This window comes from Andrena cerasifolii, chromosome 11, assembly GCF_050908995.1.
Source record: "Andrena cerasifolii isolate SP2316 chromosome 11, iyAndCera1_principal, whole genome shotgun sequence".
Lineage (NCBI taxonomy): Eukaryota > Metazoa > Arthropoda > Insecta > Hymenoptera > Andrenidae > Andrena > Andrena cerasifolii.
In genome coordinates, this window is record NC_135128.1 from 6,270,963 (window position 1) to 6,294,260 (window position 23,298).

The following is a 23,298-nucleotide window of genomic DNA, read 5'->3' on the forward strand; positions in this document are numbered from 1 at the left end:
AGATAAAAAGCAATCTAATAAATCCCTAACCTAAATAAGGGACCGGGCGAGGGCGAAATATCTTTGAGGAATATTTTTTTCGTAGGGAACCTCCAGGCTCGCTTTTATCCTCGAGCGACCCACCGTGCACGCTTGTCATTTGCATTCTCGCCCGTGGGAACTTGAAATATTGAAGGTTTTTAGTACTCGATGGCCCTTGTGAAACGTAGAAAATTTCGCGAGCGTAATGCTTTCTGGCTCGGGCGAGGCGACTGTCGAGGGGGGCTATGAATTCCCTCTTCCTTATCGCACGTAAGCGGTTTCAGAAATTTTACCTGTGCCCCCACCACAGAGGTACTCCTCTCGCAGTTAATTGGCTCATCGCTCACCGCCGAGGTATGGGGGCCGTTTGACGACTAGTCTTCCGGTGACCGCGGTCGCGTTAACACCTGTTGACAGCTACATTTACTTTCGCGTGTGTCTTGTGATTCTTCGGTGTCTACAACCGGTGCCTGGCGTTCTCGCTCTTTCTCCAAGGCCCTGCATCAGTTCCCTGGAATTCCTTGGAGCCGTTCAATGCATCGCAACGGTGCATCAGTGGTACGACTACGGCGAACGGTCTGCAAGTAGTGCAGCTCAGCGTATGCCGACGCACGTGAGTCTAGTTCGCATTTATACTTTTGTTTGCATCATTTTGAATGTTTTTTATATCGTATGTCCGGGATAGTTCGACCACTTTTTGGAAAAGAATTTAAGTAGCATCGTTGTCTCTCACAGTTTTGTCGTTTTATGCGAATTAAAGCAAAGCCCAAGCAATTTAGAGTATACATGAATTATAGTGTGCGATAGTTTCAAATGTTTATTTTCATTTTCAAACAAAAACATTGGCACTGCAACTCTCACCTGCGTGTCGGGGTTAGAGCGTCCACCCACTGCGGGTGAAATCGACATTGAAAATTAAGAAAATGTGTAGTTTGCAAAAAGTATAATACACGAGGAAATTAATTGATGTGTTATTTGTTCTTCGGTTCTCCGCATTAATCGCAAACACTCTCGTACTTGGAGCATTTAGTTAGTATCGTGAAACCAACGATTGTAGCGCACACATTTAATCAAATTTTCGCTTTTCGAGATTTCGAAATAGTTTTCTCCACATCTCACATATCCGTTTTCGTTCCACTGTGTTAGCGACGTATCACTACCTTGTAGAATGGAATTTTCCATCCCTGAATCTGAAGATGGATTTACAGTAAAAAAAAATATACATGTAGGTAGTGTTTAGAAATCGTTTCGATGTCAGTTACAGGAATAAGAAATAAAAAATACGAGCATGCTATGTCCCCTCGACATCCTACAATTTTCGTGTGAAAGAATTCTTCGTACCATTCATTTTCTCCGAGATAGGTAGACACTTTTTTTCAGATAAAACGGACACACTGTATATTTAACTAATGTGGTCGGACTGTCCCGCATTAATGTGATTGGACTATCCTATCGCGGAAATTCCCAAAATCAGCGATTCTCGATCTTATTCTGCGATCTTTAAGCGTTTATAGCTCAGAGCAACTTTCACCGATTTGCATGAAATTTTAGGCGCGTATATAACTTACTTAAATCCATAAACGGTTTTTTTTTGCATTTTCGTTACAGGCTCGTAAAAAAAAGTTTAAAAACGACCTTATCTATTTTTTTTTGCTATTCCGACCAAGTGCATTTTTTTTTCAAAACGACGAATCACGTCACTTAGCAAACTAATCCTTCTAGCTTCAAAAAAAAAGACTCAAGTCGTTTGGATTAATTTTAAAAGAGTGTACGATTATGGCTGTGAGCTACTGTATATCCCCCAATATCGGAATAGTGTAAATAAACCTACCATGCCTTTCAAATATCGCCAGCACTGTAAATCGGTCTAAAAACTTTCAGACTCAAACTTAAAGTCTTAAGTGTATCTTATAATTTGAGTATGGATTCGTGACGATGGTCGATGCGAGACCAACAACAAGCGCATTCATTTCTTCTGTGTCAATGACACACAGCACTCTCTCTTGTCTCTCAGTCTTAACCCTTAACTGGTATACTGTCTTTTCAAACGTAACTGTTATCTTGGGGTCGTGGCAGACCCCAAATAAAAAAGGACACAGAAATTTGTAAAGTCGACATTAGATCAACCTCTATGAATACCTATTTTGTTCGTAGGTAATGTATAAAATAATAGATAGGGGAGACCGGGGCTAAAAGTTCCGGGGGTAAGTTGTTCCGACGGCTCTATCTTCAAAATAAAAAGAGCGTTGTACTTTAAATTATTTTTTCCGTGTGAGTTGATCACGCCACTCTGTCGCCCACTTTAATAGCGTCCGCGACAGCGAATTGTGTGGTTGTAAGCAAGGACCTATTAGTCGCGTACCAGATAAGTAAAAATTTTTCTATCATTACTTTTTGGTCTATTTCAATTATTTAACGTAGATATTATAGATTGAATCGTTCTTATAGATCAAATGACATTTAAGAACATGGTGTAATAGTGTTTATCGTTTGAATACATGTATAAGCAGAATAATCTTTGAAATTGCTACATGTGTCGGTAGGGGCTAGTTGTTACCGTGACTTGGGGCACGTTGGTACCGTAAAAACTTGCCCCGCCGCATATAGGTCTGTGAAGATAGCACCCCCAAATTCGATTTTTTAAAAAAACTCAACGGCATTCGTTTGTTCATCGTATGCCCATGTTTGCCCATAAAAATTTCGTTTGCCCACCCTTCAAAAGAAAATTATGGCAAAAAAAAATTTTCATCAGCACCCCCATGAAAAGATTTTAATGATTTGTCGGTGGGAAATGATTGTCCTTCGTTTGCCCACGTTTGCCCATAACAAATTTTTTTTTGCCCACCCTCCAAAGAAAGTTATGAACAAAATAAAAAATTTGTCTTCATCACCCACGATGAATGCATTTCAATTTTTTAAAAGAAGGATACGAATATACCCGACCTGGCCACGTTTGCCCACTCTCAGATTTCATTTGCCCACCCTCCAGAATTTAAATAAAAAATAAAAACCTCGAAAAGAAGGGTACAGGTGAAGCGATCGCGTTAAAGTTCGATTTTTCTAGAAAATATTATCAAAATCGTTCTTTCAACGATGCAGTCCGTTAGTTTAGATGTAGAAGAGATTTGCCCATGCATTAATTTCGTATGCCCACCCTCCAGAATCGAATTATTAATAAAGATAGCCAAGAAGTGCGGTACCCGTTGAAGCGATCGCGTTAAAGTTCGATTTTTCTGGAAAATAATATCAAAATCGTTCTTTCAACGATGCAGTCCGTTAGTTTAGATATAGAAGAGATTTGCCCATGCATTAATTTCGTATGTCCACCCTCCAGAATCGAATTATTAACAAAGATAGCCAAGAAGTGCGTCGTTGGAAATAATTCGAGAGTATCGCCAGACATCTGTTTACGTTTCGGCAGTGGCACTCGGCGCTGCGCCCCTTTAGTTAGGGTAGCAGCGCTGCGTGTCGTCATCGAACGTGCCGAAACGTAAACAGATGTCTGCGACACTCTCGAATTGTTTCCAACGACGCACGAAAGTCAGTCGGTCTACAGAGTTCGGGCGCAACTCTTGCGAGATCGTGCGTTCATTTACGGTTTGTGAAGTAACTGTGAGGTTATATTATTTTCCGTTGTGCGATATCATTGCGGTAATTAGTGAAAAATGACTAGAAAACCACTCTGGTATTATTCTGCACATGCTGCAGATGTGTGAAAAGTGTGAAGTATTCGATGAGCGATACAAATTGAAGTGGATAACATGTCAGCAAACACCTTTAACCTTTACGGTAAGAACAATCGATTTTGATAATTCATTCGGAAAAAAAAACGAACGGAAAGCTATTCGGTTCAACGGGTACCGCACTTCTTGGCTATGTTTATTAATAATTTGATTCTGGAGGGTGGGCATATGAAATTAATGCATAGGCAAATTTCTTCTACATCTAAACTTACGGACTGCATCGTTGAAAGAACGATTTTGATAATATTTTCCAGAAAAATCGAACTTTAACGCGATCGCTTCAACGGGTACCGCACTTCTTAGCTATCTTTATTAATAATTCAATTCTGGAGGGTGGGCATACGAAATTAATGCATGGGCAAATCTCTTCTATATCTAAACTAACGGACTGCATCGTTGAAAGAACGATTTTGATATTATTTTCCAGAAAAATCGAACTTTAACGCGATCGCTTCAACGGGTACCGCACTTCTTGGCTATCTTCATTAATAATTCGATTCTGGAGGGTGGGCATACGAAATTAATGCATGGGCAAATCTCTTCTACATCTAAACTAACGGACTGCATCGTTGAAAGAACGATTTTGATAATATTTTCCAGAAAAATCGAACTTTAACGCGATCGCTTCAACGGGTACCGCACTTCTTGGCTATCTTTATTAATAATTCGATTCTGGAGGGTGGGCATACGAAATTAATGCATGGGCAAATCTCTTCTACATCTAAACTAACGGACTGCATCGTTGAAAGAACGATTTTGATATTATTTTCCAGAAAAATCGAACTTTAACGCGATCGCTTCAACGGGTACCGCACTTCTTGGCTATCTTCATTAATAATTCGATTCTGAAGGGTGGGCATTCGAAATTAATGGATGGGCAAATCTCTTCTACATCTAAACTAACGAACTGGACCGTTGAAAGAACGATTTTGATAATATTTTCGAGAATAATCGAACTTTAACGCGATCGCTTCATCTATACCCATTTTTTCGCGGTTTTTATTTTTTATTTAAATTCTGGAGGGTGGGCAAATGAAATCTGAGAGTGAGCAAACGTGGTCAGGTCGGGTACATTCGTATCCTTCTATTAAAAAATTGAAATGCATTCATGATGGGTGATGAAGACAATTTTTTTATTTTGTTCATAACTCTTTTTTGGAGGGTGGTCAAACGAAAATTTTTGATGGGCAAACGTGGGCAAACGATGGACAAACGAATGCCGTTGAGTTTTTCCAAAAATTCGAATTTGGGGGTGCTATCTTCACAGACCTGCCGCAAATGTATAAATTGTTTCCGCTGTGCTTTAAGATGCGAACATATGAATGAAAGGCGGAAAGGGACACGACTTCGATCGAAGATATGCGTAAAGATAAATAAAAACTGTCGCTTTTGGTTTTCTTTTAAAGATAATACATTTTTGTTGGTCCGAACCTTCATAAATAACCATTATTAATAAAATTCTGCTTTATTTCATTAGAAAATGAAATATTTCATTAGAAAGCAACTCTTATATCATAGTAACAACTTACCCCAATGCGATAACAACTTGCCCCATATAGGGGTAAGAAGTTCCGCTTCGATCAGCCGCAAATAAATTACTTTCTATGGGAAACCTATTACAATATATTAAACACAAGCTTAAAATCAGAAGATATAATAAATTTAACAAGAAATTAGTCAATAGTGAAGAGAATAACTACATTATTTTCCAGTCATTTTTTATGTTTTATCGAAATCGGAACTTTTAGCCCCGGCCTCCCCTACGTAGAAAGTTAAACTATTATGATCAAATTAATTAGAAATTCAGTTTACAAACTTAGACAACCAAATATTTTGCAGCGAACCTTGCGCGCTTGGGGTCATGACTGACCCCAGGATACCAATTAAGGGTTTAAACATCAACACTGGCCGGACTCTCCCGGTGGTCGAACTATACCGGACTCACCCTACGTGTTATTTTATATCATACGATAATTTAAAAGAGATTAGTTATACATGCAATATTTTAGAGAAATATCTCGATTCTCGGAGAAATTCTGTGCCGTTAGACGTAATATTTTTCAAAGCAATGTTGCACTATCAAGTGTCAAGTAGCTCGTGTGCCGGTTTTCGCACGTAGCTTTCTTATTTCTTTTTTGTCCGGGGCAGGGCGCGTTAGAGCTGAAACGTACGTAGCTGCCGCGTCACAACTTAAAAAGCATCGGGAACTTACGTCGTGGAAGAAACTTGCCCACCATCGTGGGGGGGGGATTTCCGCTACTTGCAAATGCATGATGCTCGGTCGGAAGTTTCGCAATCTCTGCCATTTTGCCAACTATAATGGCACCGAGTGCGAAATGCCTCCGCGCGATTACGAAAGTTATCCCCGGAGATGCGAAGGAATTTCGAAAAGCGTTTCGCGCCGATTTAAAAGACCAGGCCGCGGGTGTCACGCGCCGGTAATTCACGGGGGAATCACGCGTACCCCTTGCGCGGACCTCCAGTGGCACGAAGCCTCGAAACTACGAAAGTTATTCTTATCTCTCGCGACGCGTCTCTCCCGCGATCCTTTCCTTTTCGCTGCAATTTCGTCACTTTTATTTCCTCGTGTCTTCCCGCCGTTTTAAAAACGAATCACACCCTAAAGGCTTCGCCTAGAACGCTTTCATCGCCTTCTACACGCGATGCCGTCGTAATTTCTGCCCCCTCCCCCGAAACTCATCTCCCAGGGAAGGGATTAATCAGACCAGCATTATTTATCGCGGCTGTCCTCGCTCTATATCCCCGTCCCGTTCACGTCGCACGCTGCCGCAACTATTCCCTGGCATGCGGGGCACGAAAGTGACCAATCCGCCGATACCCAAACACCCGGGCCTCCTGCGACGCGGCTCCAGACTAAATAGAAGGAAATGGAACGCTGATCGCAGCCGCTCGAGACGGCGGCATCGATTTATTCGCTGGCCGATGAATAAAACGCTGAATCCTCTTGCAGCGGGCCGCGCTGTTTAAAAGGGAGGGCAAGAGGGAAGTAGAAGGGGGGCTGGATCAGGTGCGCAATTCGTTGCATGGAAATGGACATGCCGCACTGTGATTATTTATACGACGCTCTGTAATTTGTCCGCATGCCTGGGATTCCAGAGCGAGCGCGTCCTTTTAGCGACACATTTCCGCATATTTTCCGTTCCCCTCTCGAGAGCACCAGCCGGCCCTTTCACTAATTCACGCGTATCACGCGGACGGTCGGACGAAAAAGAGAGAAAGTTACGGCGTTAAACGTTTCGGCGTTGTCTCCCGGCGGCGCGACTTCCAGCCGGCTTTCGCTGTTCCGCGCTGCCATTGTCGTCTATCGTTTAGTCCACGGTGAATTTCATTTCCCCCGACACCTCCGGCGCGTAAAAACCGAACGACATACTGCCTCCGCTGAAAAGAACAGGCGCGCACGATCACCGGGAACGGAGAAGCTCGTCGGCTGGAAGGCCGATTGTTCCCGTTCCGATTTTACGATCGCGGGAAATTACTGGCGCGAACTGTCTCTCCAGATACAAGGCGAGCTGGTCGCCAGCTGATGAATATGCATATAATCGGGGCGGGGGGAGGGGAACATGCATCGGATCGTGAATCGAGCCTGTTTCCGTTGCCACGACGCCGCGCGCTACAATTTCGATGATTAAACCAGCTTTACTAGCCCTCGTCGTTCTACTTCGCCGCGGCGGCCGGGCATTGTTCGTCCTTAAATCCACTTAGGGCGGATCGATCCGATTCGAAAGTTTGCTCGCAGGTTGCTCGTAAATCGTCCCCGCTGCCGGTTCAATTTCCGCGGGGTCGACAATAATTCACAAAAATAATTGGACGTTAAGCGGCGCTCCTCGTTCGAACGTGTTTACTTTCCATCCTGAACGGTTCTCGGGGGACGTTGAGCAGTTCGACTCCGGAGAACGAATCCCCAGCGTTGGGTCTGAAGCCCGCGGATTTCTGGCCGAGCATCGACTCCTCGTCGGGCAACATTTGCCTTTCATTAACAGTTACAGCGTTGATTAGGTCCTGCTGGCGGAATGATTCCGTTGGATTTCGCTGGAATACATTAGCAGGCGAAGCGCGCGTAAATAAGGCAGCTTCGCTTTGAGACAGCCACGGCGCACAGTGGCTGTTTATCGCGAAAAGGGCTGGTCTAAATTCAGCAGACACCCGCTACTCGCTCCCTGACCGTCGCGCTCGGACCACCCTCTTCAACCACTTGCAGCTCATTCATCCCAACACGCAACCGACCTCTATTATCGAAGGCGCACTGCGAGCAGAGCATTTTCGCTGAAGAGCTCGCGAGTCCTCCGGCGCTGAAAAGTAAATCGCTGCCGCGGCTGGCGAGTCCCTGAAAGCTGGAGTTTTAACAGCAATAATTCTCCCTCTGGCAAAGTGTCAGCCACGAAATTTACGTCTCCGGCGGTTGAGTTAAGTGTACCACCCTGTACATTAAATATAACCACCGCTCGAAATGGCTCCCTTGACGGGCCCGCTGCTCCCACGTAGGGTGATCGTGCGAGGAACGCAACGGGGTATCGATAGAAGGCCGATAGGGGAGAACATCGTGACGGGGGGGTAAGAGTTTTAGAGATTCGTGCCTCTTGCCGTTTACACCCCCCGCTTCCAGACCATTGAACCGTCTACCTAGTTTTTTTTTGCCCCCTCTTTGTTCGCGATTTACGCGGCTAAATTTTCGCAAGATTAGCCGGAGCTTTCAATAGAGGCATTGAAAAGTCGCGGTGTGTGGTGTTCAATTGCTGCAACGTCAGGGTGCAGATAAGCACTGGCTGTTTTCGAGATTCGCCAGCAAGAGCAGCTTACTTCGCTTATTCTTGAATGCTGGTTTTCTTTTGAGGCACTCAATTTTGTGGAGGACCCGCTACAAAGAAGTCCTATTGGACACACATATGTTTTAAGAACTGTATGATCTTTGGCTTCCAGTCTTGACTCCGAGGTAACGTCGCTCGTGGGAAAAGATCGCGTTATCGGAAGTTATTAGTTTTCTAGCTTCCTCTGCCGCCTCCTCGTTCGCCATTCTGGCTGTACCTTGAAACTCGCATCGAACTCGAAGAATCCAACACCAAGAATTCCACCATACGTTCGATTCCAGCTCGTGTGACACGGCGAGTACTCGGCGAGCTCGTATCGGCGGCGGCCGAGGCCAATATCGCGCAAATATTGGTCAAATATCGTGGCTGAATTTTCGAGTAATAATAAACGGGCGCACTCTCCGTCGTCGTAAGTGCTGCTGGTCGATAACAAATTGAGGAAAGGGGTAATAAAAAATCAACAGGGCAGAATTGAAGTTGGAGGCTCCGATATTAGATGGGAATTGGACGAACGAATTGAGGTATTCGTGGAGGAAATGTTAAAAGTGCATTAAGGTGTTATACTTAATCAGGCGGCCGAAAAGAGGCGAATGCTTGTGAATTTTTTTTGAACAAGCGGAAGCGTATATTTTTACAAAACTTTTTGCGCTTAAAAAAGCAACATTTAAAGAATATTTGGTAATTTTTTCGTAGAAAAATATTCAAGTTTATAATGTAGGAACAAGCGACATCCAAGAAGCATGTTTAAAATTTTGATTTTGCGACGAGCACTGCCATTCGGAACCAGATTATCTGGAATAAAAAAACAAAAAAGGTTTCGTTAGTGTATTAATGTATCTTCTGATTGACGGAGAGAATTTTCCGAAATATTAATTTAAAACAAAATGGCAGCTATTTAAAGTTGAAATCTTGATTTTTTTCGCGTGATTTTTGCACGAAAAAATCAGGATTTCAACTTTAAATAGCTGCCATTTTGTTTTAAATTAATATTTCGGAAAATTCTCTCCGTCAATCAGAAGATACATTAATATACTAACGAAATCCTTTTTGTTTTTTTATTCTAGATAATCTGGTTCCGAATGCCAGTGCTCGCCGCAAAATCAAATTTTTAAAAAGGCTTCTTGGATATGTGTTGTTACTTTATTATAAACGTAAATATTTTTCCACGAAAAAATTACCAAATGTTCTTTAAATGTTGCTCTTTTAAGCGCAAAATGTTCTGTAAGAATATAAGGTTCGGTTTTTTAAAAAAAAATTCACAAGCATTCGCCTCTTTTCCGCCGCATGACTAGGTATAACCCCTTAACGATATCTTTCGCGCGATTTCCCCGAGTCTAGAGAAGCAAACGCTAAGTGTACCTTACGCCCTGGAAAGCGTTATAAAGTTTTCTCGCGAGTTGGATAAAAGTGTGCACAATTCAAAGAGCTTCTTGGTAGCTGTGACGTGCCACGTGCAGTCGCTGTGCTTCCTGTTAGATAATTAAAAGCTACCTGGAGCTTTCCCTGCGGCCCCGACGTAATAACGCCTCCCTATCAATACACATCGGCGAGGGGAAGGTTCGGAAATAGAATAAGGGTCTCGAGCATAGCCGTGAATGGGGAATCGAGACATAATTCCGACCGCGTTGGGTAACAGGACCGATCGTTGTTTGTCGATGGAGGAACACTGATGAAAAAGGCGGACGCGACCTTCTGCGGTCCACGTGCGCGATTGATTCGCAGTTGAGAACGTTTTATCCCGTTAATTCGACTAGGATTTTACGCTGGGTTCGTTTGTCGAGCGTCCCTGACAGAATACGTCATAATCGAGATCCGATAATGGAAAATTTGGATAATGGAGCCTCGGTTAACCGAGAGGATGTACTCTATCCAGGGCGGCATTGCCTCCGGCGGAAATTCTGTTTCGCAGCGTGAGCGTTTTAACGCCGCGGCGATCGTAATCGGCAGGATTTATTCGCGTCAAAAAAAAAAAAAAAAAAAAGAAAGAAAAACCAACGCGACCAGCGGTTATAAACTTTCTGATTACGTATACGTAAGTCGGCCGGTATCGTAATTATTCGCCAGCAGATTCCCGAGGATACGCTGCTTTCCAAGCTGTAGGCTGCGCAGCGGTTATTAAGGGGTGGCATTCCAGCGGAAGGCCCGTGAAAAGTCGCAAACGATCCGGGCTTTCCGGCGAGTCGAATCGAATGGAATGTTCGAGCTGCTCGGCGCGGAAGATGGATAGGCGTGAAAAGCCCGAGGGTTCGTGCACCCTAGGGTATCAGGGGAATACCATTCCTAGTCGCAGAATTGAATCGACCCTCGTGATTCTCCGACGATTTAACGTCCCTTCTGCCATCGTCACTGCCAGTCGTTTCATCCCCCAAATTCTTCTACAACCACGAGCCACCAATTGTTCCGTAGCTGAGCGTTTAAACAACCCCTTGGATGTTGAACCCGTTCGCTTGGTCAATTATCTCGGCTCGTCTGCAGGTGGCCGTCTAGAACATCTCCGAAGAATAGGTACGGTTTCGCAGGGCAGCGCGGCGCGAGGGTGTAGGTGGCATCGGCGGCCGTGTAGGGCGGCCGAGCACTCGAGTTTAGAGGGTTGTCGGGGGGGGGGGGAGGGGGTGGAAGATGGTCGTGAGGCGAACCAAGAGCCGGCGCCTGCGTAATACCATCTCTGTCTACTTGTCAGCCAAGCGGAGCTGCCACCACCCTGCCCTCCCGCTTTTCCTCTCGCCGCTACTCGATAACAAACTCCACAGTACCAGTACTGGCACGGTACTCCGGACCACCGGGTCGCTCCAAGATCGCGTCGTTTCTCTGTCCAGCGACCGCTTCGATCGGATATCGATAGCCGTGTTTACGCGGCGACACCTCCGTCCGAACGATCGCTCGAACGCGCGCCGTGATTCCCTCGATTTCAACAAACCGTTCCACGGAGATCCAGGCTGGATCATCAGGCCTTTCGCTCGTACAGGACTGAACGGTACATTAAATCGGTTTATCTGTGAAAGATTCTGCTCGCTTTTAATTCTGCACCGCCTTTCCTTTCGCTCGATCGATGATCCACAAAGTGGATCCAACGATCGTTGGAGGGTAGTCCGCGTCGCGCTTCGGATCCGCCGATCCTGTGGATCGATGGATGGTCGCGGTCCCAGCGGCGTTTCTCCATCCGTTGGATTTCTCCGCGATCGACGCGAGTGAACGGCAGGCCTGTCGGTTGGTACGCTTGTTTATGGTGTATAACTTGTTGCTCGGCCTCGCACTGTGGCCGGGATCGTTGCTGCTGTTTGAAAATCGCGAGCTGAGCGGCAGAGCGACCGGTCACTAGGACTCTACGCACCCTGCTGTTCCCTTGCTCGTCGACGATCGCCGCGGGCGCTCGCGCGAAAAGCACGTCGTCGTCGTCGTGGATCGGCGACTCGGGAAGAGAGGGATCGTGCACGGGAGCGAAGGGACTTTACGTGCTGTCGGGCCGACCCTCTCGTTACTCGCGGTTTAGGAGGCCCGAAAGCAAACACACTGATCTTATCTCCGATATTTGCACCCCAGCTTATCCTGTTTGCTCCTGGATCCCCGTGAGATACCACGGAGATCGAGCTTCTGAGAATCGAAGCGTTCAGTGACACTTGAACGCCCAGTGGATGATGCCTTTGGCAGGGGATGCTTTGATCTCGCGCGTATTCGTCGCCTTCCGAACCTTCGATCTTGCCGACTTCTTCGCGCGAAAGACCCACACGGTGTCGAGGGAATTGGAGCTAGATCGATGGGTCGTTTCGTTCTTCAAGCTGCATGGTGTTCTAAAGAGGGGGGATCCTTAAGGAAACCACCGCGCTGAGGGCTTCGTCCCCAGGCAAATCGATCGGAGGGAGATCGGGAAACACGACGATGGAAACAAATTGGAAAGTCTCTGGGACGAGCGTCGGCATCTTTACGATCGTCCAGACGCCCGTTACTTCTCGCCTCTTCTCGCTTGTGTCGCACGACAGTCGGAGGAGCGATGACCCGTGTCACGGATCCAGATTTGTGCTCGGAAATGAAGCTTCCCCTGTTTCTGATAATTCCGCAGGGAGGTTACTCACTTGCACGGCCATCGACGTGTCGGAGGGAATAAAATGAGCTCTCGGCGAGAGCGACGGGGGCTGTGATCGTCTGTTGAAGGTGAGACCGTCAGGGTTTCAATTTCACGCGTCGAATTCCCGTGCCGTAACTCGCGTGTTCCACCCCCCACGGAGAAGTCGATCCCTGTGCTCGAACCGCGCGACAGATTGAATCTTTCGCTTCCAGATTTTTGCTTCCCGGCGAAAAGACCCCGGCGAACGGAGGAACGTCGAGGAAAATCGCTCGGCGTTGCCGGGACAAAGGACGTTTTATCGTTTCCCTTTTAGAACGCTGCATAGGGGCTTGGCCGTGTCTGAAAAATTTTATTTCGAGCACCGCCGCCGATAACCTCCATTTTCGTTTCGGAAAGTGCTGGGCTGCTTCCTCTAAATCTTCCCGATCGATTCGCTCAGACCACTCGCGACTCGAAGATGCATCGTCCCTTTGATTTCATCCAGAGGCAGGATCAGATAAAGGTCTCCTTCGAACGTCGCTCGACATTAATTCTCCGCGATCGAACGTTTCGTTATTCCACGGCCCGATCCTCCACCCTCTTTCGAACGATTCGATCTCGGGATTCAGCCTTTCGACAAATTGAATCTCCCCGGGTTTTTCGAAAGGGACCAAAGTCGCTAGAAACCTGGGTACCGTGAAGTTCCTGCGACGATTCACTCGCTCCTTGGATCGGACGACGTAAAAATTAGGAGGGGAGTGGACACCCCCTGGTCGCGTTGCCTGTCGAAATCGTGTTATAGAAAGTTCACTTATCGCCGCGAAATCGTCGCTCACCGCGCCTTTGATCGCACCCCCGTCACGGCGAAATCTAAATTCCACGAGCCGCCGACATTCCCAGCTCTTTTCGAGTGCGAGTGGATCGACCGATTCGTGGATCCAGCCATCTGACAAATTGAATTTTTCACAGCTGTCCCCGGCCCGAAAGGGGCGTATCCCGTGCACAGGGGGATTTATTTATTAAAAAGCCTCTTCCCTGGGCTGCCGGTCCCGTTGTTCCAGAGGAGATAAATCGACCGTGCGAGCAGACGAAGCAGGAGCCTGCGGTTCCTTGGCTCTCGTCTCGGATCTCTCTCCAGCCACGAGAATTAAGCAATTACCGCTTCCTTCGACTGGCATTAACACGGCCTCGATCCATTCTCCCCGCCCTTTTTCTCCGCGAGATCTCCGGAGCTGTCCGAGCGACAGCTGCCGCAACGACGTCGTCCAGAGTTTTCCCATTAAGGAAACAGCGTTGCTGTTTGCGTGGCCGGCGCGCGCGGCTTTTCACCGATCGTCGGCGACAAGTTGCCCAGCCACCAGCGACAATACATTGCCCCGTAATTGCTATTTGCGTTTTCTAGCCGGCAGCAGACCGAGTGGATCGTTCCGTTTGACCAAGTCAAGGGTTGTTGCCTCGGGAGGGAAGTTCTTCGCTTGTTTCGCAGCTGGATCCGCGAACGAGCGGGTTCCCAGCGCGACGATTAAATCGAACCTTTGCTCTCGCCACCTTCCGGCTTGCTGCTAGTTAAAGCCATTCGCCGGGGAGTGGAAAAGTTTCGATCTCCGCGTCGATGTCGACTGTTCCCAGAAACTTCTTTGGACGGTCCTCCCCGGTCCCTTTTAGGGCCATGCAAATGCTCCATCGCCAGCGAAACGGAGGCGGCTGCAAGGTCCGACTAGTCAGTCAGTCTCTCAAAGGTGCCGGGAAATTTTCAATTTGCATTGTAGTGGGTTGCCGGGGGAAATGGGTGGGAAGCTCCGAGCGCGTAACGTGGCTGACAATTTCGACAACTATTCTCCATGTTCTCTTATTAAAACGAACGATCTCATTGGATACATCTCACTCCACGTTTATTCCGCCCCACGTCGAGCATCCAGGGGTTCAGGGAGATCGTTAACGCGAGACATCTTTGGCTTTCTTCCTCCTGAACGCGGAGATTGTTCCCTCGTAAGGGGGAGATGCTCTTTTCCCGCGACTCGGGGAAATTCTTTCCAGTCTCCTCGCTTCGTTTCCCTTTCAAATTCCAAGGCAAACCTCGAGACCCCCGTCGTATTGTCGGAGGACTCGGAGAAACGATCTCGACGTGATTATCGGGGCCTTTGTTCCTCTCTCGTCTCGAGATTATTAAAATTTATTGATTTATCGAGCATGGTGACCCTCGCTCCACTGAGCGTAAGGTCGACGGATTAAGCAAGGTCGTTAACGGGGTCAGCTTTGTCCTCCACGTGCCAGAAATACTTTAATACCTGCGTTACAATGCGTTACGTAAGGTACCACAACGCGTCCAACCTTTGCAGTTGGAAATTTCGTTTCCATCCGTCCACCCTGTCCATTAACCTCGGTCGCAAATTCTGTCCCTATCCTCTTACCGGATCCAATCCAGGCCCCGTCTTATCGGCCTACAAAAATTGCCCGGCTCCTGACCCCATCCCGGTGCAAATACTTCATTCCCGGAGGATGATTTCCTTAATCCACGACCAGCCTGGAAACGACGGGAAATAGGCGAAGTAAAGATGAGGGGTATCCCCTTGGTCGACTTTAAACGGCTGCGAACCAATTAAACCGTCCTCCGAATGTCGATTGATGACCGGGCTCTCGTATTAATTGAAACCGGATGAGAGGATTAAAGACCAAGTGGTGGCAGGCTTCTCCTTTTACTCGTTCCCGTCAACTCTGTACTCGTAAAGCAGGATCTTGGACGGAGCCGTCCCTCGGTTCCTCCCGGCTAGAGCTCAGCAACCATACTTGTTGCCGCGCAAATTAAGCATGCAAGGCCCCCACGACTGTTCGAGCGTCTCCGTAGCTTTCGGAGCTCGCCCCCTTTCGTTACGTGATAAACTGCTGGTACCTCCCTCGCTCCGGGCTACGGAGCGGCTACCAAAAGTACACAAAGTACCGACAGGGCAGCGCGCGAAAGACCGTAATACCCGCTATCACACCTCTCTCATTCTCTTTCAGCGACGTTCGCTCTAAAGCCTGACGGTCCCGGATCAACCCCTTCCCCGTGAGCTAAATCCTCTCCCTCGAAGCTCTGGCTGCTCGGCGCTACGGCGAAAAACGAGGGCGCGCCGGCAGCCGCTACTTTCAGCCCCCGCTAAAACGCGCCCGACACTAGATTATCGGCCGTCGCGATTGGGTATTCGTTAGAAATAAATGGCCGCTAATGGTATTTCCGGCAGGTGTCTGGGCCGATAATGCGCGCCGCGGCTCCAGCCTACCGCTAAAGCGGCGAAAACGGGCTGCTGCTAGCAGCCTGCCCGTGTCCTGCTAATGATCGGACGGTTTAATCGCTCGCGGCCGCTCAGCCACGTCAAACTGTCCGCGACCGCGTGTGCATCGGGATCGTCGTCGTTCACGAATCACGTACGACGCCATCCCAGGGCCATCGTCGCGCCGCCTGCAAAGGACGTCCACGGGCGACGAGGCACGTCGTTCTCGTCGTCCCTTGAAACCAGACTCGCGTCGGGACTCCAGCTACGAGTACGTTTCCCCGGCACGGTCACGTACCCGTGCCTCGTGACTCCTGCCGCGATGAATCTCGCGTCGATTGCAGCTCCGGCGGTTAGATATTTTTCGCGAGATCGTTGAGGGTTTGTCCTTTGTATTGCACTTCGCGGGTGATTGCGCGAAGAGTTTGGATCGGTCGGTTGGTTTAGGGAAGAAGCTGGGGACGATTCGAGGGATCACTCTGTTGCGTGGTGAAGAGCACTCTTTGTCGAAGCTGTGTCTGAATACACGAATGGTCTCATAAGTATCGGTAGGATGACGCAGGACCTTATATTCTCCGCGCGACGACGGGGCTCTCAGCCATTTAGCGGGTTAAACTTCGCCGGCCCTCGGTCATGAATTCCTTTTCGAGGAATAAAAGTTGCTGCGCGAGGTACGTAGAGTTTCAATCGTCCGAGGAAACGCGAGCATCTGCAGGTTCTCACCGAGCAAAGGGTTGAGCTCGTCGAGCTGCGATATCGTATCATTCCTGTCAAACACAGGGGGTTTTTCCCCTTACATTGCCGACGTTATCGCTGGCTGCTCCGACGAACGCTATTCGACTGTAAACAATTCGCGGCCGTAGAATTCGGAGCGACGACAGAGCTCGACCCGCCGGGATTAAGCAACGTTCAGTTTGCACTGGGACGTGAAAGTGATCGGTACGCCGCGTTCTCGGGTAGAAACGGTTCGGAATTTTTCGCCCCCGAAGCTCGACTCGTGCTTGGTTCGTGCCTTTAGCAAAAGGGCGCGATCGAACTCGGACAGTGACCAGTGGCACGAGGCAACGGTAACTGCGAAACGCGTGACAATCTTCGGCTGTGTCCCTGAAAGTGTAAGTAAGAGTTATTCAACACTTTTGCATGCCCCGCGGCGATTCTTTAGTTATTAGATCGCGGGAATAGCTACCCTAGCTTCCGTTGAAAAGACTTTGAATCGAGGTCAGTTTCTCCCGTCGTTTAGTTCGCGAGAACCTATTTCCTTGTAAAAGAAACGCCTTTAAGTAATGTTCGTTCATCAAACGTTGCGCAAGAAAGCCTTCGGGTCCAGCAGCCTTTTCTTGCCTCGTTTTACGTTCGCCCTGGAAGCAACGAAGAAATTTACGCGCTTCCATTCGAGCCGCGCCTTCCAATTGCCTCGATACAATTAAAAGCGTCTTGTTAGCACGCTTAAAAACACCGCGCCTGCTTTATTTACGGTGGATACAGCTAATTGCTTGAGTTTCATCAGCGACTAAGCTTGAGAACTGTCTTGCCTCCGGCTGCAAATTCGCGGGGCACACTTAAGCCAACAATGAATGGAGTTTTGCGTGTCGCCGTAGCTTGTATAAGTGCAAATAAGCGTATAAATTTTACCCGGATACGTGCGCGGCTGGATGCATTGTCCGAGCACAAAGATAAACTACCGAGTCGAATAACGGAGGATTTGAAAGCGGGCGTTGGTTATCTAATTTCTCCTTTAGCGTCGCGTTTATCTCTGCCCCGCGACACTCTAGCTTCGCCACCCTTGCTTAATTCCTTTTGTCCTTCGGGCGGAATTGGCTGCGATCGATTAACATTGACCAACGTTCATCAATTCTTCACTCGAGCCGATTAGTTCGATGTTACTGAGCCGCCTGAAATATTCAAGCCGCGAATTACAGCCGGAATATCGTGCCTGCATTAATATCAATCGTCCCGAAGTTCCTCCAAAAAGTGCCCCTCTTATCCGGCCGATCCTGTAAATCAAGCAAGTCGGAGGAGTCCTCGAAGCATTTCGACTTACGCGGGCCGCGTAAATCTCTAGGGCGAGGTGAAATTAATCGCGGCTAGATACGTCGAACTCGCTCGCGGGATAAACACTTGGAAAGTTTCGCGGATCGTGGGATTAAAGTCCGCTCTAAGACAAATATTTCGCCCGGGAGGATGAAGCGATATCGCGAGCGAAGCATCGACCGATCCTCCTGATTCCTGCCAGCGGGGAAGCCGAAGGAAAACACCAACTGATTCGCGGAAGATAGCGTTCGGCTCGTTCCAGAGGTGTGCACAAACACGCCGGTCAGGGAGCCTCCCGGTTACGTCCAGATGATCGGCGACAACGCGATGCTGAAGCCCGTCGAAAGTTCACGTGGCTCGAAGCTGCCGCGCTGAAACATTTCGTCGGTCAAAGAGTTCATTATCGCTGGGGCAGAGGGAAGGAGATAGGTTAAGGGAATTTTCTTGGGCGAACAGTCTTGTTAGGAAACGAACGACCGAGCCGGTATCGGCGAGCTACCTTCACGGCGCAAAGCCCCTTCCTCCTTTAATCTAGATTTCTCGCGAATCCCGCGCGCACCGCGGCTGCTTTTAAAGGCTTGTCTTCCAAAGAGAAACGGCTAACTTGTTGAATTCCCGTTCAAGAAGCCCAGCTTTGGCCGAGGCGAAGACTCTTTTCCACTCGTCTCCCAGAGACCAGTCAATTAGCCCGTAATATTTAAAGAGCTTCACGCCCTTCCTTTCGACCGTTCACGTTGCTCGTCCACTCGACGGACTGATAACGCCGGGCTCTTTCTTCGACCTTTCTTCGCCCCCTTTCTTCCACCCTCCCTTTGTCCCGTTCCCTCTGAAATTCCTGCAGCTATCGAAAATCATCGACTCGAAAGCGCCAGGAATTTCATTTCACGCTGGATTTGCCGTTACGTCAACGCGCTTTATCGGTGTGTAAGCAATTAGCAGAATATTCGGGACCAATGTTTCGCGCGGCATTAACGTCGAAATATCGATAATAAAATTTGGGCCGACCTCTAGGCAAATGCACCTGGTTTATCTAGTTGCATGTCACGCGTTACGCAAGCCGTGGATGTTATAAATATAATTCGGCGATGGTGTAATCGAATGTACAAATTGAATGATAACGACGAGTGGAACGGTATCGTTTCGCGCGAGTTTTACGAGGGACGAAAAGAAATTACCAGCAAACTAGGTTCCTCGTAATCGGATCAAACATCATCGTTGCATTTGCCGTGCAGAGTGTTTAACCGACAAAGTTGCATAACGTTGCATTCGGCCCAGAAATGAGGTCCATCAGCGCTCCGTATTCGCGAAATACTGTACCTCAATTTTGTGGACCGAGGGGAGCATGGTTGGTCGACGATTCGACAAAGGTAGCTCCGAGTTTGCGAGATGCAGAATTTCCGACAATGATTTTAATTGTTTCCTCGTGGATTCCGTCGCTGCTAATCACAACCATCGACCTGTTTACTTCAAAGGGACTAAACGTTGTCTGATGTCTGTAGCTTGAGACATCTGTCCTCCGACTCTGTATCTGCTTCGTACTTTGCTCGCGTTACATTCGTCTGTTTTTCTCATTGCCGCACGATTTCGCGGCACGGCCGACGTTTTCGGAGTGATCGGGGTAATTATCGATGTATCGATCGCGGGAAGTGCATCGAGCACCAAACAGCCTCGTCCCCCTTGAATTACAGGAGCGTGGTCGAAAGCGTTCATCGATCATCACGGTTATGTACGAGCACTTTGACGCGGTGCAATTCGCCGAGGATAAACGCGCGATATCGTAAAATAAAGCCCCGCGGATAGGTGCAGTTCCCAGTGAAATATGTGGAGATTTTTCGATCGAGTTCTGAGGCTTTCTCCAATTTTGGAAACTCCAGTCTTCCGTCGTAGGAAGTTGGGAATTTTTGGAGACGTTATTGCCACCAAGGCTGCACGAGCTGAATACTGATATCGCACTCCTCGATTGCACTCCAAAATCCTCTGCTGTACTTCGCTGTTTGCTTTCCCAGAATAGTAGGGTAACTCGGGGTAGTATGCCACGGTTAACTTTGAAACGCGATATCTCGCAAGTATAAGTAGATACAGGGGAATAGATAAAACCGTATGAAAGTGTAGCTAATTCTGTGTATTGACTAATAAGTAGAGATACGTAACTTTTATAGTTCAATGAGAAATGTACAAATACAAAAGTCCTCGAAAGTGGCATATTACTCAAGTGGTGGGTAAATATGCCGCAAGGTCTGAGGTAATATGCCACGAGCTATGAAGTCCGAACTAATCACTTAAATTTTGGAGAATCAACAATATTTTAAACTAATTAGTAACTAATATGAAATATTTGAACTCAATGAAACGTAAAATATATTTGAATAAATAGCTATTTCTTACAAACTAAATAGTCTCCAATCTCTACGCAGTTTTCATGGACCTATTTTTTGCAACAAGTAGTTTTTACCCAATCACATTTAGGTTATTTTTTCTCGTAATAATATAGTTCACATATTGCAGAGTAATTGTCATTTTCTGGATCAGTCGAATCGTCATAAGAAATATCTACGTTTTCAAAATTTGTTCTAAATTGTAGTACGAGCCTCCTTCACCATTCGAATGGCTTCCTTTTAACATTCGTCTGACCAAGAAACACGGTTTGAAGTTCGTACATACTTCTTAGGCATGGTTCTAATTAGGGCTGGGACTATTCGAATAATTTAATATTCGAATATTTTACAAGTATTCGAATGCTACGAATAAACTTCGAATATTTGAGTATTCAAATGTTATTATTCGAATACTATTCGAATATTTGAGTATTCGAATGTTATTATTCGAATACTATTCGAATATTTGAGTATTCGAATGTTATTATTCGAATACTATTCGAATATTTGAGTATTTGAATGTTATTATTCGAATACTATTCGAATATTTGAGTATTCGAATGTTATTATTCGAATACTATTCGAATATTTGAGTATTCGAATGTTATTATTCGAATACTGAGGTATTCGAATACTGAGGTATTCGAATACTGAGGTATTCGAATAGTATGGTGTGAAGTGGGTAAAAATTAACTTACAAGATTTCACCCTGACAAATGAACCTAAAGAACTTAATTTATAATTCACACCATACTATTCGAATACTTACATATTCGCATAGTATTCAAATACTTGGATATTCGAATTATATTCGCCAAATAATTGAGCAACTGAAGTATTCGAATATTCGAATACCGAAAAATTCGACAAATAGTCCCAACCCTAGTGCTAACACGAAAAAACAACTCGATGGCATTAAATAGGAAGAGTTATAAAGATATGAGTTTGTGGCATATTATACCGACAAACCTGTGGCATATTACTCCACACGGCCATAAAAAGAAGGATTGAAAATCTCTCCACAAAGTACACACTTTTAACGGATATGTGAGAGGTTATAAAATTCGTTTATTAGCACACTTTATCATAATCTATTGATTATTTGTAGAACTGTTCACACAAATGTATAATCTGCATTCTAGTTACAGTGTGAAATTACATCAAGACGATACTTTTATAACTTACCAGGATTTACTGAAAATAAAAGAAGGTAAAAGCCAAAATCCATTGTCGTCTTAGCAGTTACACTGAATTGAACGGGAATAGTGCAAATGTTAAGCCATCTGTGCATTATTTAAAAAATTATTGAGAAGTGGCATACTACCTGCGGTGGCATATTACCCCGAGTTACCCTATAAGATTTTCCGCGGATCGTTCACGAACTGGAGAGCCTACAACCCTCGCCGATGCCTGACAGTGAACTCTGTCCGACTAATCCTCGATTCTATCACTGACTCTCGTGCATCCTGACCTGCTCGTTACTTCTCATTGAATCTGAACCCCCCGATTCATACTTTCACTCGTTCAATTACTCGCCCATTGTGGCAATGGTCTCCTCGAAAGTCAACTAATTCATAGCATTCAATAATCCACCATAGTCCGCGGTGCACGGGTGAGTATGGAAATGAGAAGTCGGCGGAGCAGCTAACGTGAAACTTTTCCGGTGAAACTCCTTCGCTCTCCCCCGCCTCCTTACGTCCTATCGACCGACATCGCTGTCGGAGCTTGAACGTATTCATCATCCATGGTTTCGACCGCGAGCGACGAGGAACAAGCGTATATCTGGTAGCAGAGGCGCGGGCGACAAATTTCAAGGGCATCATTTTCTGCTTGTATGGACGCGGCGGAACGTTCATCGATCATCTGGGAGTTAAATGCACCGGTGCATGCACTCGACGCTATGCAATTTGACAGTGCACGGCTTTCCGGGAAATCGATTCCAGGTAACGGGGCAGGTCGATACCACCTGGGACCCCGGCCGGAGAGAGCGCGTCGCTGCAAATTTGTCGCCCTGAGACACCCCCTTGAGCGGGGCCCTTTTTCCGTCTCCGTGCACCGAAGCCCACCCTCCTTCGTGCTCTCCTCCAAATGTAAACTGTGTCGACCGTGTCGTTTCCCATTGTCGGAAGTCGGAACACGCTTTTCACGTTCGATTAAACGAGACTCGCGACGCCACGCCCGGAATAATGGATGCTCGAGCCTGGAGCTGGGCGATTCTTTAAGTGGCCTGGCGTGTCTCGCTGTTAAACCTCCGCCGCCTCTACAGCACGAACCGTTATGTCGAGTGCAGTTAGTATACAAGGGCAATCTGAGCCACCTATGTCATGATCCTCTGAGTTTCGTGGGCCACCAAGAACCCGAGACACCTTTAACGACGCGAGAGAGACGCACCTAGGCTAGATGTCCCTTATAATGACTTCTTTTTTTAAACCTAAGAATTCCGCCCGAGGCACCCCCTGAATTATTTCCCTTTGATGTGGTAAATATGTGTGTACAATTTCGGTTTGATCAAGCAACTCTAAACCCTGCTTCAAGAGGTTCAAAGTTTCGAACCAAACTGCGCTCTTGCAAACAGCTGTTTTATTTTTTAATATTCAACCCTGTATGTAAGCGAATGTGTGATGGAACTAGAGTTGGGACTATCGATAACTTATTGATACATAACGATATATCGATAATATCGTTAAGATGTTTTCTATTTCTCCAGTCTCCAGTATTTAGACTATGGCGGTAAAATATTTATGCGTCCCAGGTACCTCTGTTCCAAGTGAACGATTATTTTCTAAAGCTTGGCCAAAAAAATAAAAATAAATAGAAAAGTTTATAGTAGGGGAGACCGGGGCTAGTTGGTACAGACGAATTATCTCGACACCGTATATATGTAACTCCATTTCAGCGAGATATGTGAAGTTTGTTATTCAATTCTTCCCTTCGATCCAGCGTACGTAGGTATGTGTACATTGACGTTAACAATTGTTTTTTAACTGCTTTCGTTTATACAGAGAAGAA

At 46.8% G+C, this 23,298-nt stretch overlaps 1 protein-coding gene across 4 annotated transcripts in view; it reads left to right on the plus strand.

Moving 5' to 3' along the window:
* Positions 1 to 406: 406 nt before the first annotated feature.
* The window catches only part of 5-ht1 (serotonin receptor), a 124,535-nt gene continuing 101,643 nt past the window's right edge, over positions 407 to 23,298 (plus strand). Inside the window, exons 1-2 of one of the 4 annotated variants that reach the window (XM_076823145.1) lie at positions 10,704 to 16,554; positions 16,747 to 16,995. The gene's annotated coding sequence lies outside the window, so the exon portion shown is untranslated. Of the gene's footprint in view, positions 635 to 10,703; positions 16,996 to 23,298 lie in introns of those variants that run through there. The other 3 variants (XM_076823146.1, XM_076823147.1, XM_076823144.1) reach the window with 3 other exon arrangements.